We start from the raw sequence: 20649 nt of genomic DNA, 5'->3' as shown, positions 1-20649 counted from the left end.
TATGTATGCATGTTTAAGTTTTAAACTAAGAAATTTAATTGATGAGTGTGTGTGTGCGTGTGTGTGTGTGTGTGTGTGTGTGTGTGTGTGTGTGTGTGTGTGTGTGTGTGTGTGTGTGTGTGTGTCTTATATAACTATCTTGTATAATTTACTGTTCATTAATGCTCGAAGCTAGGGTGTACACAAATTCGAAAATACAAAACGACCCAAGACGAAATAAGCAACAGAAGTGGTTACTTATGCTAAGAAATTACCATGAATGTGACCTTAGTCGTCATGAAATAAATGAGCCTAAAATGAGTCCGAATCATCATGAACCGTGAAACCGAGAAGATTGCAAGACAAGCAAAGCGACAAGCGATGCTGGCGTTCTTCTTCTTCTTCTATAGTGTGGGTTGTGAGGTGGATTACCAACCTAATCAACCCCGGTGTCAGGGTTATTATTGAGCAGCTATAGTATAGGCCCCTGGCATGACTCATGTATCGATTACGTACTTACATCAGTAAGCAAGTAGTAACCGGGACCAACGGTTTAACGTGCCTTCCGAAGCAAGGATCTTACTTTTTGGACAATGAGGTGCTCAGCCTGTAATGTCCTAACCAAACTAGGGATCGCAAAGTGATTTTTGTGATTTGTCCCCACCGGGAATCGAATCCGGGACCTCTGAATCGTGAGCGCATCGCTCAACCACTGGACCGCAGAGGCCATCATGCTGGCGTTATTTTATAAGACAGGATAAAATCTAAGCATAGACGTACGTGCCATGAATTAATTGTACTTAAGAGTAGCGGTGCAGCGTGGTGGAGTATGCTCTATACCACCTGCTGTTGATTGAGCGGAGGCCTGTGACCAGCAGTGGGACGTATATAGGCTGTTTATGTATATGTCATGGCCAGATCATAGAATTGATCATTTCATGATGTGCTCGATCATTTCTTGAAATGGTCATATTTCATGAAATAGAATATCATTCGTTGGCCACATCATGATGTAGTTTGGCCAAATCAATGAACACAAAACGTTTAACGATTTGATCAACTAAATGCATGATTACTTCATGATATAGCCAAACGTTGGCAAGCATATCGTAAAATTAGTAACATTATCCACCGGTAGTGGCGCTGGTGTCGATTATATTTAAAACTTGATTGATATTATAATCGATGAATCAATGTAATTGTGCAATTTTCCGTATTGAATATGTACATAATTTTGATCCTAAGAAATTAACCGACTATTCGCATTTTTATTACACCACATAACATGAACACCGCCTACATTAACGATATGGCCAAACGTTTCAACGATATGGTCAACTTCAGTTGGCCATTTTATGAAATATGACCATTTCATGAAATTCAATTTTACGATATGGCCACGACATGCGCGCGAGCTGTCCGTTTCACTCGCACTTATACGTTAGACAGCACACGATAAAAATGAGATTTTTATATAGAGTGTTGTAATCTCAACACTCTCAAAATCTCAGATTACGCGTACATAAAACGCTCCCATGATCCGTGGTGCCATGGTAGCCCAGTTAGTAAAACGATTGCCTCTCACTTTGAAGTCGCAGGTTTGAATCCAGCATATGCCTAAACCAATGATTGTCGATTTTTTTTTCGAATTCATGTTTGGATCATAAATAATTAATTAATTAGCACGTGCTCAGCGGTGAAGCAAAACACCATGAGGAAATCCACATTCCCGAGAACTATATATGCGTTTTCGGAAGTATCTGACCTAACCTGTATTGAGCTGGGTCTTCTCTTCGCGAGTTGGAAGGTCAGACAGGCAGTCGCTTCTGTAAAAAACCGGACCTGTCAAAGCATCAGGTTTCGTAAGCGGACCCTGTGAAAACGGGATAATGCTAGGGAGATGATGAAAACGCTCCCATGATGGCTGTTCGCACCAGCACCAACAAGCTCTAACCCACAGTCATTTCACTTGATGACAATGACAATAGATCGACTCCATCCGTCATTTTGTCGCCTCCATTCGTCAACAGTCGCGTATTGTCCACGACTATTGTTCGAGCTAATGATTAATTCTGACGTACAACTTTCTAATAATCATTTTTAACAGACTTCAAAAAAGAAAGAGGTTATTAGCGATTTGAATTGTAGATTTGTTGTGTTCTATTTTTGAAGGACTGGAATTCTCTACCGTCTTCTGTATTTCCGAATGCATATAACCCAGGTGCTTTCAATGCCAGAGTCTACAGGCACCTTCGGGGCGAGCTCGCTCCATCTTAGGCATCGTCGATGCCTTTGGGCAAGTCTGGGGCCAAGAGCAAACCCATCAAAGGATTTAAACCGACTAAAGCAAGATAAACAGCCTATATACATTCCATCGCTGGGCGCAGGCTTCCCCTCAATCGACCGGATGGTAAGGAGCATAATCCACCACGCTGCTCTACTGCGAACTTATACTAAATTTTGGGAGTATAAAAACTTTGGGACTACAAAGTTAAAGCTTTGCACAAGCCAAGATTCACTCTATTTTGGGAGTTCAGAGGTCATTTACTTGTGTAAAATTGAAACAGCCACACATTGTAAAATTTGTTTTTTTTTAGCTACCTGTGTATTAGGCTATTTGAAATAAATATTTTTATTTTTATTATGCCCAGCAGTGGGCGTCGTACGGCTGATGATTTTTATTTTATTATATTTATTTTTATTGAAGCACAAAAACGTTTTTGAAACAAACAATCCGTAAGGGGATGATTGAGATATCATCATCATCACCAGCCCATTAACGTCCCCACTGCTGGGGCACGGGCCTTCCCTATGGATGGATAGGGAGATCGGGCCATAAACCACCACGCGGGCCCAGTGCGGATTGGTGGTTATTAACGACTGCTAATGCAGCCGGGACCAACGGCTTAACGTGCCTTCCGAAGCACGGAGGAGCTCGAGATGAACTTTTTTTTGTGGTCACCCATCCTATGACCGGCCTTTGCGAAAGTTGCTGAACTTCAACAATCGCAGACCGAGCGCGTTTACCGCTGCGCCACCGAGCTCCTCAATCATATCATACAAACGTGACGTACAAACGAGATATCATACAAACGTTAAAATTCGTTTTCAACAGCCAGTTTAAATATAATCTCGGAACTCTCTGCTAACATAATTATGGGTTCTCACAGATTACAATAATAATAATCATGACACAGGAGCGCGGGACTCGTCACAGGGACGGCGCTTTTGACACGTTCCTTTCAAGTCAGCCGGCAACCTCTTAAGTTAACTGTTCACTAATCACTATATATAACTTTAACGATTTTCCGAACTGATTCTGGAGTTTTATTTAAACAGTTGTTCTTAAAAAGACAATAGTGATCATAGTTGAAAACAAACTTGGTTAAGTAAACTTATAAGTATTAAGTTTTTACGTTTGACTCACGTATTGAATCAAAATAATAATGAATCCTATAATAAGTGCAATAGTAATTAAATTATAGACAATATATTAATAGTAACTGCAACAAAAGCAGATTTTCAATTTCCGCTTGTGAAAGCAAAGCCGTTTCAATGTATTAATTAAGCAAAGCGAAATTAACGAATTCGCTGTATTCATCAGAATATACATTACCTACACTATTATCTATTCATTATTCTCTTTTAGGATAATAGGATTACAAAAGCTATATATAAGGCGAAGGTTGTTGGTAGGGTTGGCAGAGGAAAACCTAGAAGGACTTCACATCACTAATTTAAGAGCCACGCTCTTGTCGATGTAGCATTCCTCTCCATACAACTTTTTAGGGAAAAATATGGTAGTGGTTTCCCTCTTGCCTTCCGCCCCGCAGTACTCTATCTGTCGCGAGTGGGATGGCGCACAGAGTAGTCTATTTCAAAGCCGTACCAGAACTCCTGTCCTCCGCCTCTGAAAAGTACTGAGAGTTACTGCTACCCTCTGTCAGGTTCCAGGTTATAGTCCCTGTGACTTGCCCTGTCCTGCCCATCTCCGAATCTGCAACCGTTGAGGTCGTCACCCGTAACCCTGGGCAAGGACGTACATTGACCAAATTGAAGTCCTTAAAAAGGTTTAGTGCGATCTACCCTAACGTGCGTGGGTGAAACGATTGATGAATGTTAGTAGTAAACTTCTCTTGCCTTCACATTCATCAATCAGTTAGCTATAAGCACACCCCGAACACTTCATACAAACAACCTCGTTTTAGACAGACACTACACATTGACATTATCATACACTCGCATCTGTGTGTGTGACGTCTGACGCCCTACGATTAAAGTCTAAACTGTGCTTGAGAGGGGGTGAGGTAAACCTAGCTCAGACGCTGGTGGGGAGCGGAGAGTTGCCGTTGTATACGTAGTATTATTCCTTATTCTATGCTATAAGGTAACGATACTGAATTCCGATGCTCAGCAATCGACCTTTTACTCACGAACAAAAAATCCTGAAGTCGCACAATGCTAACGTAATTATAACTATGTAAATCTACCGCTAACAATGCATTGTTCCAGCGCATGCAGTTGGGTATTCCGCATTCCACGCCGGTAACGTACACAAACCGTCTATAAACGTCCCACTACTGGGCACTGGCCTCACTTCCACCATAGAATAAGGAATAATACTACGTATAGAACGGTGACACTCCGCTCCCCGCCAGCGTCTGAGCCAAGTTTACCCCCCCCCCCCCCCGAACATACTGTACACTTGAATCGTATGGTGTCAGGTTGTTCACGAGGTTGTTTGTTTGTATGAAGTGTCCGGGGTGTATTTTCACCATGCCGGCATACTATATTGACGGAGTATTCCAGGCAACCACGAGAAAAATCCGGTCAACTGCGAACCCGACTCGCGCATTGAGTTCTGAGGCTTTGAATTTGCCTTTGAAAACCGATTGTCTCCTTACATCGACATAAGTCGCGATTAGTTTACCAACTGCAAATAAATTTGATATCGCAAATACATTTCTTTTTCGCATGCTTTGACCGACAGACAGACTACAAAGTGAGGTGGTGGTCAGCAAACTCTTAGGACAGATTGGCACACGACCACGGCTATCTCTTAAACATCACTATTCGGAATTATTTCAGACATTTTTCTTGTTTCATACTTTTTAGAGCGCGAATTTTCCGTAGTCGGGTTTAAGTTATTCATAGCATTATCCCGCCTTTTTCACAGGGTTCGCTTACCTAACCTGAAGATTTGACAGGTCCGTTTATTCACAGAAGCGACTGCCTGTCTGACCTTCCAACCCGGGAAGGGAAACCAGCCCAATACAGGTTAGGTCACACACATCCAAAAATGCATTTCTCGGTAATGTGGGTTTCCTCACGATATTTTCCTTCACCGCTGAGCACGCGATAATCATTTATGATCCAAACATGAAATCGAAAACAAATTCGACAATCATTGGTTTAGGCTTGTGCTGGATTCTAACCTGCGACCACATAGTGAGAGGCAAGCGTTCTACCAACTGTGCTTCCACGGCATAGTCGGGTTTTAGTTATAAAACTTACATTTTTTTATTAGTACGGCGGATTAGATATAAAACTTAACTAGACTCCTATCTCCTCAAGGCGTAATATGGCGCCGTAAAAATAAAAATCCGCAGAGAAGATGACGAGGTTTTACAGCTACAATACCCCAGGGCAGGCTCGGTTATACTTGCAATTACTTCCGTCGTAAACCTCCAAGGGTCCTTGTTTGCCGAGCCCTAATCATTGCCTTGTCAACCCACTGTTTACGGTGTACGAATTACGAGCTAATCTTACTTCAGGATTATCCAATTATCCAATTGGTGCTAATAAAAGGGATAAGGCATTTTTTCTTTAAGGATATGATTTACCTTAAGTGCAGCTTTCACTAGGTGGCTCGACCATTATAGACGGCGATACGGCTCACCTATCTCGTTGGTCTAACAGAAAGCTCGGTGAGACGTGGGTACTTAGTTCATCTTGAGATGGATGTACCTCGGATTACCCAAATTGAATATGAATGAATATAATCGTGGGCTTGTGTTATAAAATAACTTGTAACCAATTTTTGGATAGGTGTTTTTATAAAAAAACAGCCTCCGTGGTCTAGTGGTTAGAGCGTTAGGCTCACGATCTGGAGGTCCGGGTTCGATTCCCGATGGGGACATTGTCGAAATCACTTTGAGAGACTGTCCTTTGTTTGGTAAGGACTTTTCAGACTTGAATCACCTGATTGTCCGAAAAAGTAAGATGATTCCGTGCTTCGGAGGGCACGTTAAGCCGTTGGTCCCGGCTATTAGCCGTAAAAACACCTCCACCAACCCGCAGTGGAGCAGCGTGGTGGGGTATGCTCCATACCCCCTTCGGTTGATTGAGGGGAGGCCTGTGCCCAGCAGTGGGACGTATAGGCCGTTTATGTTTTATGTTATGTTTTTATAAATAAATCATTAGTGCAAGTCCGGTAGCGGGTTTGAAGCGGCGAGCCGGCCGCGGCGCTCCCCGTTTGAGTATTTTAAATGTCTACTAATGTGCTGTGTAAGCGTAATAAATAAATAACCGGACCAAATTTTCGGTTGTAAACTCAAAGTCTAAACTGGGGTCCGAAAATCAATACGACCGTGGCAAAGGGTAGTTCCGACTCTCCGGGCGATATGTCCCAAACACGGGAGTGTCCGAATAGCGTCCGGGTTCATTCAGGCATACCAACGTCCGCTCCGCACGACAATTGTTTTACACTATACGATATTATTAGGCATCATACATCATCATCCCCCTAGCATTATGCCGTTTTTCACAGGGTCCGCTTACCTAACCTGAAGATTTTACAGGTCCGGTTTTTTCCAGAAGCAACTGCCTGTCTGACCTTCCAACCCGCCAAGAGAAAACCAGCCCAATACAGGTTAGATCACACACCTCCGAAAATGTATTTCTCGGGAATGTGGACTTCCTTCACCGCTGAGCACGTGATAATCATTTATGATACAATCATGAATTCGAAAACAAATTCGACAATTCGGGTTCGAACTTGCGATCTCAAAGTGAGAGGCAAGCGTTTTACCATCAGTTTTACCACGGCTCGTCACCAAACATGCATATAAATTCAAATATAGCTAATAGCTATATTATGTCTTGGGCCGATTCTTAAATTGGGCCGATCGTGAGATGTGCCGGCATTTTGTAATATGCCCGTCTAATACCCGCCTTATCGTCTAAAGACGGCCATGTTTGGGCAAATCGATTTTGCGGTAACCGAAATAATTAGCACATAAAAATATTTATGATCCAAAGTATGAATTCGAAAATCATTAGTTTAGGCCCGTGCGGGAATTGAACCTGAGATGACACAGTGAGAATCAAGCTAACAAGCTACCACGGCTCTTCTACTTAATTCATTACTTTTAGACATATCGCATCAGTACCACAGTCGTGAGGTGTAAACGCAGCAGAGTCATTGACCTGAGTTAGTCCGATACACTAACAGGGTAAACAGTTTCATTATCACATAATCCTACCTGAATTTAGGAGGAGCTCGGTGGCACAACGGTAAACGGTCTGCAATGGTTGAAGTTAAGCAACTTTCGCAAAGGCCGGTCATAGGATGGGTGACCACAAAAAAAAGTTTTCATCTCGAGCTCCTCCGTGCTTCGGAAGGCACGTTGAGCCGTTGGTCTTGGCTGCATTAGCAGTCGTTAATAACCATCAATCCGCACTGGGCCCGCGTGGTGGTTTAAGGCCCGATCTCCCTATACATCCATAGGGAAGGCCCGTGCACCAGCAGTGGGGACGTTAACGGGCTGATGATGATCCTACCTTAATTTACGTAGCCGTATTTAATAAGTATACACTTTGAAACCATGTCACATTAACATTTTTGACAAATTAAACCGTAAGTCTCATTAAATGTCAAATATGATAACGCGACAGGGTTCTAAAGTGGCTACATGATATTAGTACTCATGACTGTACATCAATCGTCATTTTTTAATCAAATCAAAATCAAATCAAATATACTTTATTGCACAGAACTACATTTAAACAAATGAACATACACATAACATAACTAACGTCTCATCCGCCTAAAACTACTGCAGCTTTTCACAACCTGTATAGCCGGGGAAAAGAAGCTGCAGTGGGTGTATATACCTTCACCTCTACAGGCATGATGCTATGTGTCAAGTTTCAACTTGCAACCAATTTTGATATTCTTCTCCTTCTATCGTGTGGGTTGTGAGGTGAATTACCAACCCCATCAACCCTGGTGTCAAGGTTATTACTGAGCCGCCATAGGCCCCTCAAATGACTCATGTAACGACTACGTACTTACATCAGTAAGTAGTAACCGGGACCAACGGCTTAACGTGCCTTCCGAAGCACGGATCATCTTACTAACAGTAACTTTTAACTTACTAAACTTTTATTTTCAGAGGCCGGACGACGAAACAGAATCATTCCATTCATCCCATGTCATTATCAAACGGCAGAGAGTATTCAACTCTAGGCACTACAATAAAAGGTCCAAGGACTTAGGAAGTAAATTCCAATGGACTGTAATAATAGGGATGAAAGATAAACCCAGTATTCTGGCTTCGAACGAAACATAAAGAGGACTCGAGTCGCATCAGTCGAGTAAAGTCCTTCGGTCAGATCCCCAATTAGACAGGGGATTGTACACTTGAATCGATCAGTTCTAAACTCCGGTTTTTGAAACATACACATACATACATAAACTCACGCCTATTTCCCACCGGGGTAAGCAGAGACTATAGAATTCAATTTGCTTCAATCCTGACACACTTCTCTTGCTTCCTCCACTTTTATCAATCGCTTCATACACGGACGCCGGTTCAGAGTAGATCGTATTAAACCTTTTCTAAGGACATCTCCAATTTGGTCATCGTAAGTCCTTCTCGGTCTTCCTCTGCCAGCCCTACCATCAACTTTCGCTTTATATACCGCTTTAGCAATTCTATTTTTGAAACATAATATAATAATAATATACTTTATTGAAAAAACTAATAGCACTGTTGAATACAGGGAACTTTACAGACAAGGGGTTATTGTACATCCGTGAGTTAACTAAACAGCCGATATCCATAGTAGGCCAAAGGCCTGTGTCATGGATAAACATAACGATAAGGAAAACGCTATTCCTGTAGACGCCATCTATTTTATATCATACAAATACACCTTATTGTACCAAAATAAAAAGAAATAATACTGATACTACCAGTAGTATCACACAGTTGTATTATACCAGTATAATACTGGTAATTATACCTGTCATTTTGTAAAGGAAAGTGATCAGTGATCTATCGATAGTGTAAATAATAATTGTGTGTATTCGGCCTCTATGGTCCAATGGTTAAAGCGTTAGGCTCACCGAGGTCCCGGGTTCGAATTCCGGTGGGGACGTATCACAAAAATTTCGTGATTCCTAGTTTGGTTAGGTGCCTTCCGAAGCACAGATTATCTTACTTTCGGACAATCGTGATCAGCCTGCAATGTCGCACCCAGCTAAGGATCACAAAGTGATATTTTGGAATATGACCACACAGGGAAACAAACTCGGCATCTCCAGATCGAGGGACCAACGCTCTCGCCACTATACCATGGAAGTTCCCAATTAAGAATTACAGTTTTCTATGGATATTTATTTTATCTACAACACAGAAAATAAATTCCTTTCCTTATTACCGTGTGTACAATATTAAACCATGTTTGCATGTACGAGAAAAATTCAAAGATCTCCCAAAACAGTCGTCCTCAAAAAAAAAGCAGTGATAAAAAAACATGGGGAAACGTTTTTACGAGGCCGCCTCACACGCGGACGTAAATTATAATTAATGTACACCGAACGAAGGGATATATCATCTGTGGCATAAACGTTGTGTTTTATTATGATGAGCGTTTTATTTCACAGACACACACAAACCTCTCACATACAGATACACACAAACACACTCCCTCACATACAGTCTACACTAACTTAAAATAAGGGTACAATTTGAAAGTACCTATTATTAAAACAACACTCCCATTTATTATCTTAGAGCTGTTTCCGAGTGGTGGACACCAGATTTTTGACATTTGAGAAATTTGACCTTTGCGCATATGCAAACAAATGTCAAATAGCAATATTGCTTTTTTAGATGAATTGCTTCGATGTGGCCCTTTTAACCCCCCAGGAGTCCAAAAACACAACACCTTCCTAGTTTGGGTTCCTGTGCCCTTCATAAATACGTACATACACAATGGCCCCGATTCCTGCAGACACCTCTTAATTTTATTTTAAGTTATTTTTTGTATAGTTATAATTGGTGCAATTACCTTTCTGATACATAGTATTATATTCTATTTGGTGGCCTAAATCATATACTATCTCTATATAGAACACAGACGAAGGGTAGCTTGTCTGTCGGTCTTTTATAGGATACACTTCGGTGAGTGTGCGCAGGAACTTCACGAGTTAATTCCACCCACTCCATTCCATCTACGGACAACTAGACGTCGGCAGCCATTTCATCCTTCTCCTCTATCGTGTGGGTTGTGAGGTGGATAACCAATCTCATCCACCCTCGTGTCAGGTATTAAGCCGCCAAAGGCCCCTGACATGACTTGTGTAACGACTACGTACTTACATCAGTAAATAGTAACCGGGATCAACGGCTTAACGTGCCTTCCGAAGCACGGATCATCTTACTTTTGGACAATCAGGTGATCTGCCTGTAATGTCCTAACCAAAGTAGGGATCACAAAGTGATTTTTGTGATGTGTCCCCACCGGGATTCGAACCCGGGACCTCCGGATCGTGAGCACAATACTCAACCACTGGACCACGGAGGCCGTTCATCCTTATGTTGTGCATATACCACCAATCCGCACTAAGCGTTTTGCCTCTTCCTTTTTGATGCGAACTGCAAAGGTCTGGAACTGTCTGCCGTCGTCTGTTTTTCCGACTCATTATAATCTGGGAGTCTTCAAGGCTAGAGCGAATAAGCATTTGCTAGGTAACCGTGATCCACCCTACCACTTACCATCAGGTGAGATTGTGGTCAACCGCGAGTCACACATAACATACATACATAATACATAAACTGCCTATATACGTCCCACTGCTGGGCACAGGCCTCCCCTCAATCAACCGGAGGGGGTATGGAGCATACTCCACCACGCTGCTCCACTGCGGGTTGGTGGAGGTGTTTTTACGGCTAATAGCCGGGACCGACGGCTTAACGTGCCCTCCGAAGCATTGAATCATCTTACTTTTTCGGACAATCAGGTGATTCAAGGCTGAAAAGTCCTTACCAAACAAAGGACAGTCTTACAAAGTGATTTCGACAATGTCCCCATCGGGAATCGAACCCGGACCTCCAGATCGTGAGCCTAACGCTCTAACCACTAGACCACGGAGGCTGTTTCTGGAGTCTATTATGGAGTCTATTATATTAAAAAAAAAAACGGTTTATTTACGCCGAAGTCTTGGGATTATTCCTGGATGAAAGCCGCGTGGAGAGGCTAATAAACCCATAACATCCACCGCGAACCTAGCAAGCCCGTACGTTTGCAAGCATAGGGTAAACATTTTCATTTCGTAAACATACAAACTTTGATGTCGGATTATGTGTGAATGTTATTATGAAACCGATGTTTAGTTTACATAAATAGTGTGGTTCAGATTGGATTATTGGGTCAGTTCTGTGGATATTGAATTATACAGGATGTTAGTGACATCGTAACGGAAACTTTGAGGGATGATTCAGGCCATGATTCCGAGTTGATATAGAAATACATAAATTTTCCGACGGAAAATTCCACTTGGTATTAACTCCAATCATGGTCTGAATCATCCCCTGCAGTATTCGTTACGATGTCACTAACACCCTGTATAATTCAATATCCACAGAACTGACCCAATAATCCAATCTGAACCACTCTATTCATGTAAACTACACATCATTAATACCATATTATATAGAACCACACTATTTATGTAAACTAAACATAATTTAATAAATTAATTAAAAATACTGACTGGAAATAAGTTAAAATAACAGTATTTCTCTACTACTTAATGGATGTTATTATACATATAAACCTTCCTCTTGAATCACTCTATCTATTAAAAAAACCGCATCAAAATCCGATGCGTAGTTTTAAAGATTTAAGCGTACATAGGGATATAGGGACAGCTAAAGCGACTTTGTTTTATACTATGCAGTGATTCCATGCTTTACCTACGTACAAAATTGGAAATTGGTACGTTTGCTGGTTGTTATGTTATGAAACCGAATGTTTATAACATAAACGTAAATAGTGCGGTTTGTAGGTCAGTTCTGTTGATTTGTAATGAGAAATTGGTTCAGGCAGTTGGTTAGTATGTAAAGTAAGTTTGCAACAGATATTTTTGGCGGGAGAACTACCACACCCCGGACACTTCATACAAACAACCTCGTTTTTCACAGACACCACACATTGACGTTATCGTACACGCGCATTTGTGATGTATGACGGGGTAAACCTAGCCCAGGCGAAGTCCGGCACCAGGATTCGAACCGGTTCTCCCTGTTTCAGAAGCGAGCCGGTGCCACACAGCGGTGTAGGACCACATTGGTGCTAATTCTTGTAAACACCATCTAATTTTATTTTAAGGGACGGGTAATCGACAAGCATAAAATTTATGGAACACACGTCAATTTTAAGCACAAATCTAAAACAACCGTCTAAAAATTTTACATTGGCCAATAACCCGCCAGAATTATGTTGACAGCACACGTCAAACGGTTTGCATACCAGCGATACCTTTTTGATTCGCCCGGGTTATTCATTAATTTATACTCATTCTTCTTAAAATTAAGAGCTGTCAATCATCCGTCGATTTCCTTTTAGGCGGATAAGAAAATGACAGATATAACTTAAAGTAAAATTAGGTGTCTGCAGGAATCGGGGCCATTGACTTATGCAGAAACTAATATCCTTTAAATTATTCTTCAATGACAGCTATAAATTCAACCCTGTGCAATATGACCGAGCAATTTGTGTCTGTCAGTTGCAACGGTCGTCAATTTCGGTCGACGTCACTCCTACGCATCATTGGTGAAATTGATAGTATTATACTACTAGTGAAGTGTGTAGGTACGATTGTGAAAATGTTTTTATCGGATCTAGAAATATTTAGCTCACTAATAGCTGAAGATGAAGTGTCTTGGGCATAGAATAAAGAATCACTCTCTTGGGTGTTCTAAGCATTCCATTTGAAACTCTGCCATTATTTTATACATTAGGTAATGATGGTGGATTTTTTTTACTTATTGATTTGCCGCAAATGGTATTAGCTACTTGACCGCACATATAGGGAGCGCTGAGAGCTCTCACTAGGTAGACATTACGCTTCAATAGTATATTTTAAGGCGATACATACGTTATGTTATAGAATAAGGAATAATAAAGTAAAGTAAAGTTTATTATTAGAATCCACAAAAAGACAAATACAGTAACAATTGACTTATAGTTAAGAGTACAGCATCTCTTTGTGGAGGGCCGATGCCTATGCTAGGTGGAACCTGTATTATAGGACATCCCCCCCCCCCCCCCCCCCCCCCCGGATGACACAACGTTGTTGTACCTTGCATTTATACAATAGTACGTATAGAACAGTGGTTCCTAACCTTTTTAATGTCACTACCCCTAGTATTGAAATTGAGTTTACCCCTAATTTAAAATAATTAAAACCACAAAAATTCGAACGAAATTATGTTTATTATGTAAGTAAGAAAATGCACGTTTATTGCGCTTATTTTTTTTATTCGTATGCTTATGGCCTTTGTATATGTCGTTGTGCAATAAAGTATTATTGATTGATGGAAAATTATTCGAAAATATTTTGCAACAGCTTGAAACTTCTGAGTGAATTCGGCACAGCTACTTGTAACAAATACTAATCACATCAAAATTACAGGCCAAAAAAAGCCAAATTAAAACCGTATAGAACCGTTGAAATTGCATTAGCAAGCCAAAATCAAGTGTAGTTTGCATCTCGAATCTCAGTGGGTGTGGAGCCAGGATTAATGTCTAAACCCGGTCACATAAGGGGTGGTGGGGGGATGTGTTTTAGGGGGGGTTGACTAACCCCTATGTTCGGTCATTTGCCCTGAGATTACTTGGTTTAAACGACTAGACTTTGATAGACCAATACCGAAGCACTTTGTAAGGTTTCTTTTTGAAGTGATTAAATTGTATTCAGCTTAGTTTTAAAGCCTGTGATTTAACAGGCCGTGGTCTAGTGGTTAAACCGTGGGGTTTAGAAACTAGAGGTCCAGGTTCGATTCCCGGTGAGGACATCAAAAATCACTTTGTGACTATCCTTTGTTAATTTGGTTAGGACATAGCAGGCTTGAATCACCCGATTGTCCGAGTACATACATACATAAACTCACGCCTATTTCCCACCGGGGTAAGTAGAAACTATGGAATCCCATTTGCTTCGATCCTGACATACTTCTCTTGCTTCCTTCACGTTCATCAATCGCTTCATACACGCACGCCTGTTCAGAGTAGATGGTACTAAACCTTTTCTAAGGACATCTCCAATTTGGTCATCGAAAGTCCTTCTCGGTCTTCCTCTGCCAGCCCTACCATCAACTTTCGCTTTATATTTGCTTCCTCTTTAGTAAAAATCAAAATTTTAAAATCATTGGTTTAAGCCCGTCCTGTATTTGAACCTACGGCCACACCGTGATAGTCAAGCGTTCTTACAACTCAGCTATTACAGCTCTGAATCCTACCTATCTATAAACGAAACAAATATACTTCTTCTTCTTTGCGAGTCGATGGCGATCGAAGCTAAATTTTTGCTGACCAATAATTGGCCACGCTTACGGCATTGTCAGTGGCTTCGTACAGATCTTCAATAGTGCAGGTGTTAGGGCACTTAGGACAGCACAAAAGGTGAGCCATAGTTTGTGGTGATACTCCACTTACTATACTTACAGCACAGACACAACTCAATTTCAACATACAGACGCAACACATGGATAGAGTTTATCTGAATATGAACCTTATAATAATAACATACATAAGCTCGCGACTATACCTCTATTGGGGTAGTCAGAGGTACATCCATCGCAAGATGAACTACGTACCCACGCCTCACCGAGCTTTCTGTTAGACCAACTTGAGTCTATAATGGTCGAGCCAATTGTGCGTGAAAATTGCACTTGAGATAAATTAATAATTCATACGTAAAAGTACGGTATAATAATAATAAAATAATGTTAATTCCCTATAAGTATAATCAAATTACTATTAGCTACTGAATATAACTTCTAAATACAAGTATAACCCGTGTAATCTTGCATCCGTCTGTCAACATGCTCCTATCGTAATCCGTTTTGTAACAATTTACTTTAACTCGATAGGGTTGTCAATAGAGTAGTATTCAATTAAATATTGATATAGTTAGGACTCAGGAGAGACTCGAGGCCTTTGAAATGTGGTGTTGGAGGACGACGGAAAGAATAAGTTGGACAGATTACTAATGAGTAAGTGCTAGTAAGAGTAAGGGAAAAGAGGCAAAAATTGACAGTTATTTAGGGGAGAAGAGACAAGATGATCGGACACTTAATAAGACATATACATACATAAACAGCCTATATAAGTCCCACTGCTGGGCACAGGCCACGGCGAATTTAATAAAAACCTCATAGAAGGCAAGCTACAAGGAAAGAGAGGAAGGGGAAGACCAAGAAGAGGTTACATTACAGTCAGTCGTGTCTTATAAGGAAGTGAAAGAATTGGCCTTGGATAGACAAGAATGGAAAATGCTACACCGATAAGAACGTGGCTCTTAAATACTTATACTTACAAGTAGGTAATGTCTCCGAAAATGCATTTCTCGGGAACGTGGGCTTCCTCACGATGTCTTCCTTCACCGCTGAGCACGTGATCACTTATGATCTAAACATGAATTCGAAAGCAAATTCGACTATCATTGATTTAGGCCTGTGCTGGATTCGAACCTGCGACCTCAAAGTTAGAGGCAAGTGTTCTACCAACTGGCCAACGGCCTACCGTTCTCTCCTTTGTGTCATGCATAAAAAATAAAAATAAAACTGTGAAAGCTCGGTAATGCCATCCCTGTCTAGTGTAGAAAGACAGGTTCCTTCCCGTAATATTTTTATCGCGTCGATGCAGGTGAATGAACAGCGTCTGTTTACCGTAACCTTATTATTTTTGACTTCATTTACGTTTGGGAAATCTTGTATGAAAAAGAAATCATCCTATTTATTCGGACAATACAAGACGTTCATTGACCAAATTGGAGATGTCCTTAGAAAAGATTCGGTACGCTCTACTCTGAACCAGCGTGCGTGTATGAAACGATTGATGAACGTGTAGGAAGCAAGAGAAGTATGTCAGGATCGATGCAAATGGGATTCCATAGTTTCTACTTACCCCAGTGGGAAACAGGCGTGAGTTTATGTAATGTGTATGTACTAAAGAGTTCGGTTTAATGTCTCTTTTGCAGTACCGTATTTTATAATAAGCTATAACTTATTCCAATACGTCAATAGTTTATCAACAAGACAAATAATTCAATACTTTATTGTGAATGCTTATCTATTATTATATTATTATCAAAGAGCTTCCGGTAATTGTTTAAACGTTATCAATAGGAATGTTTATTGCTCTAGAAATAAATAAACAAATTGAATCACGCCTGTGCGTGTTACCTAATTCTCTCTACGACGACGATAAATCGTAGAAAGGGTTATCTGCGAGTTCTGACTAAAATTTATGTTTCATAATTTTTACCTTGTCGATCACCAGTCCCTTTCCTTTCGGCAGATAAGAAAATGACGGGTATACAAATTAGATAAGCCACATGCAGGGAATCGTCGGAGATGAAGCAGTCACCGTAACCGAAGCCGGCTCGATAACATCCCCATCATCAGCTTAAAATAAAATTAAGGTTTATAATACACCTTCTAGAATATACTGGAAGTCTTAATCCACTGGGGCAATTCCTGTTCGGCGCGTCCTTGAAGCGGGGATGGGCGCCTCTTACTTCAGTAGGCCGGAGTGAGATGGTGGCTGAGTTCGAATAGGAACCCAAACCTACGCGGTATAACGTAGAACCCTTGCCCAGGGATAATGGTGAAGACTTCAACGGTTGCAGAGGCGAAGATGGGAGCCATTGGTACGGAAATGCAGGACGGAAGGGGCAAGTCACAGGGACTGTAACCTGGAACCTGACAGAGGGCAGCACTACTAACTGTCAGTACTATTCAGAGGCGGAGGACAGGAGTCCTAGTATGGCTTTGTAATAGACTACTCTGGGTGCCATCCCACTTGCGTCAGACAGAGTACTGCGGGGCGGAAGGCAAGAGAGAAACCATTGCCCTATTTTTCTCTAAAAAAGAAGCATGGAAAACGCTGGACCGACAAGAGCGTGGCTCTTAAATTGATGATGATGATGAACATCTTAATATTAAAAATAATTAACACAATTTTAGTGCAATTTTACTCTACTGTTAAAAGAATAATCTGTATAATGTTTGTCTTTTACGGCAATATATTAAATTAATATAGTCAAGTCACGATTTTCGCTGTAAATGTAAAACTACTAATCTGATTTTGATGAACACAAAATGGAAGTGATCACGAACTTGCCTTCACTAAAATGTAGGACATTCGCAGGTTATGTGATGATTAAGTTTATTTATGCGGCTTAGTACGGAAATCCCGGGTTCGAATCCCGGTGGGGACACATCACAAAAACTCACTTTGTGATCCCTAGTTTGGTTACATTACAGGCTGATCACCTGATTGTCCGCAAGTAAGATGATCAGTGCTTCGGAAGACACGTTAAGCCGTTGGTCATGACTCTCATGTCAGGGGCCTTTGGCGGCTCAATAATAACCCTGACACCAGGGTTGATACACCTCACAACCCACATGATAGAAGAAATAGAATATTTCATGTAGTATAACGACCCAGAATATTACTTACTGCAAGTTATTTTATCTGCATTTATGTATGCTTATTTTCTTACTTAAATGGTGTACATTTGCACTCGATACCAACCTGCAACAAACAAAAACTTTTTTATAATAAAAGCAATTGTACCCTAAAAAAAATCAACCGAAAATTGTAAAACAAATTCGTGCTGTTTATTAGTACAAGTTTCGGAGTCTGTTTTCGAGACAATCAAAGCTACAGGACAGAAATAAACCACAAACGGAATAGAAGAGGAGAAAAAATAGGATCGGCATCCGATGTCACATAGGGGAACCGATGACAAGAGAAAAAAAAGAAATTCAGAGCGTCCGTCAAATCAAATAGGACGGTAGAGCAAACATTTGGGAATAGCGGTTTTTACAATGGGCTACTCTTTTTTTTCTGAGGTGAAAATCTTGTCATAGAATAAGGAATACCACTACGCATAGAACGGCAACTCTCCGTCCCCCACCAGCGTCTGAGGTAGGTTTACCTCGACTTGAATCGTTATGGCAGCGCGCGGATCGTTGTATTAATTTTTTTAGCAGTTAGTAAGTAATAGGTTAAATTAGGGTATTGTAATTGGCAGCCCTCAGTCGTCACACACACAGTTGCACGTGTTTATGATGTCAATGTGTAGTGTCTATGTAAAACGAGGTTGTTTGTATGAAGTGTCCGGGGTGTGACTTTGTTGTGAGTTTTATGGATGGAATAGTATACTTTTATTGTGGACTGGGAGCGAAAAGAACCAGCGGCAGTTGAATATCAAAGCCGCAAGTGATCTGTGGTCCAGTAGATGAGCGTTGGGCTCACATTCCAAAGATACCGGGTTCGAAACCCGGTGGGGATATATCACAAAAGTCACTTTGTGACCCCAGATTTGTGATCCCTAGTTTGGTTAGGACATTACAGGTTGATCACCGAATTGTCCGAAAGTAAAATAATCCGTAGGTGTAGACGTTACTTGACCCCTGAAACCAGTTTCATTCACCTCACAACCCATACGATAGAAGATTAAATAAATTATAATACACTATTAAATTCATTTTTAATGTATGAATGCCACTTTTTCGGGTCAAAACAGAACACTGTGCGTTGGACAGCTCTCTTTTTACATTGATACGCACTATAAAGTGACATTTTAAAATTATACAAAGCAAACAATATGGAACCAAGCGCATTAGTATTCATGTCAAAACTGTGACGTCTCTATCGTCTGTCTGAGCCTTAAACGGAAATTTTCCGCTCCAACTCTGTCGCAAATTGAAATAGGATCCTTCGGGCGCTAACAACATTAATTAAATAGAATTCAATTAACAATATTTCCAATATACTTCGTTATGTTGAGAGCTTTTTTCTAGGCTTTTCTATTATATATAGTCTTCTTCTTCTTCTATCGTGTGGGTTGTGAGGAACAGGAAAAAGAACCCTGGTGTCAGGGTTACTATTGAGCCGCCAAAAGCCCCTGACATGGCTCATGTAACGACTACTTACTTATATCAGTATGTAGGTAGTAACCGGGACCAACGGCTTAACGTGCCTTCCGAAGCACGGATCATCTTACTTTTTGGACAATCAGGTGATCAGCCTGTAATGTCCTAACCAAACTAGGGATCACAAAGTGATTTTTTTTTATTATACCTAGTACCTACTTTATACAAAACATCATCCCCCTAGCATTATCCCGTTCTTCACAGGGTCCGCTTACCTAACCTGAAGATCTGACAGGTCCGGTTTTTACAGAAGCGACTGCCTGTCTAACCTTCCAGCCCGCGAAAGGAAACCAGCCCAATACAGGTTAGGTCACATACCTCCGAACTTGCATTTCTGGGAAATGTGGGTTTCCTCACGATGTTTTCCTTCACCGTTGATGAATACTACGACATGCATACTTTATAAAAAACCAAAGTACTCAAAATACAAGAGCCAAGAATCAAGGGTCTTATCCAAGTTGCAAACTATTATAGTTTTACACATTTCGCATATAGAAATACAAATATTTCACCCCGAACTCTTCATACAAAACATCTCGTTTTGACACAGAAACTACACATTGGCGTTATCGTACACGCGCATCTATGTGTGTGACGTCCAACGCCCATACGATTGAAGACTAAAGTAAGACCGAGGGGTGTGAGGTAAACCTAGTTCACCCGCTGGTGGGGAGCGGAGAGTTGCCGCTCTATACGTAGTATTATTCCTTATTCTATGCTATGGAGTAAATATATGCTTACGAATACACCAAATCTTATTGACGTCTAACAAAATTCAATCATATCACATCAAATTGAATATCAAGTCACGTCATCTTTACAAATTGCATATAAAAAGCCCCGATATACATCCCTCGAGTCGCCTGCCATAAACTTTTACGGATCAGCAAATAAAATGTACAAGTAGCACAAATCACAACAACTAGACTTTAATCTGGATCTGTCGTGTAAACAGACGTTTTTTTAATTCTAGCCAGACGCATGGCAGTACTCGAACTGTAACGGAATAACAAACAGAGAAATCAGTGGTTGTCAAAGTTTATGGAGTCAAGCCCACGGACAATAGCAATGTTTTCGCCTAAATATAGTTTAAAATTACTTCGGATGATATTTTTTTATGTTTTATTGCGACCATGTGTTCGTACAAGTCCCAGCGGACCCTTGACACTACCCGATGGCACCACCGGTAGTGTCAAGGGTTGTTACTATC

At 40.9% G+C, this 20649-nt stretch overlaps 1 protein-coding gene across 1 annotated transcript in view; it reads right to left on the bottom strand.

Moving 5' to 3' along the window:
• LOC126377433 (protein MTSS 1) overlaps nucleotides 1–20649 on the bottom strand; it is a 225663-nt gene that overhangs the window by 88156 nt on the left and 116858 nt on the right. The gene's annotated exons all lie outside the window — the stretch shown is intronic.

Source organism: Pectinophora gossypiella, chromosome 23 (assembly GCF_024362695.1).
Source record: "Pectinophora gossypiella chromosome 23, ilPecGoss1.1, whole genome shotgun sequence".
In the NCBI taxonomy this organism is placed as follows: Eukaryota; Metazoa; Arthropoda; class Insecta; order Lepidoptera; family Gelechiidae; genus Pectinophora; species Pectinophora gossypiella.
This window is presented reverse-complemented; position numbering and strand designations above follow the sequence as displayed.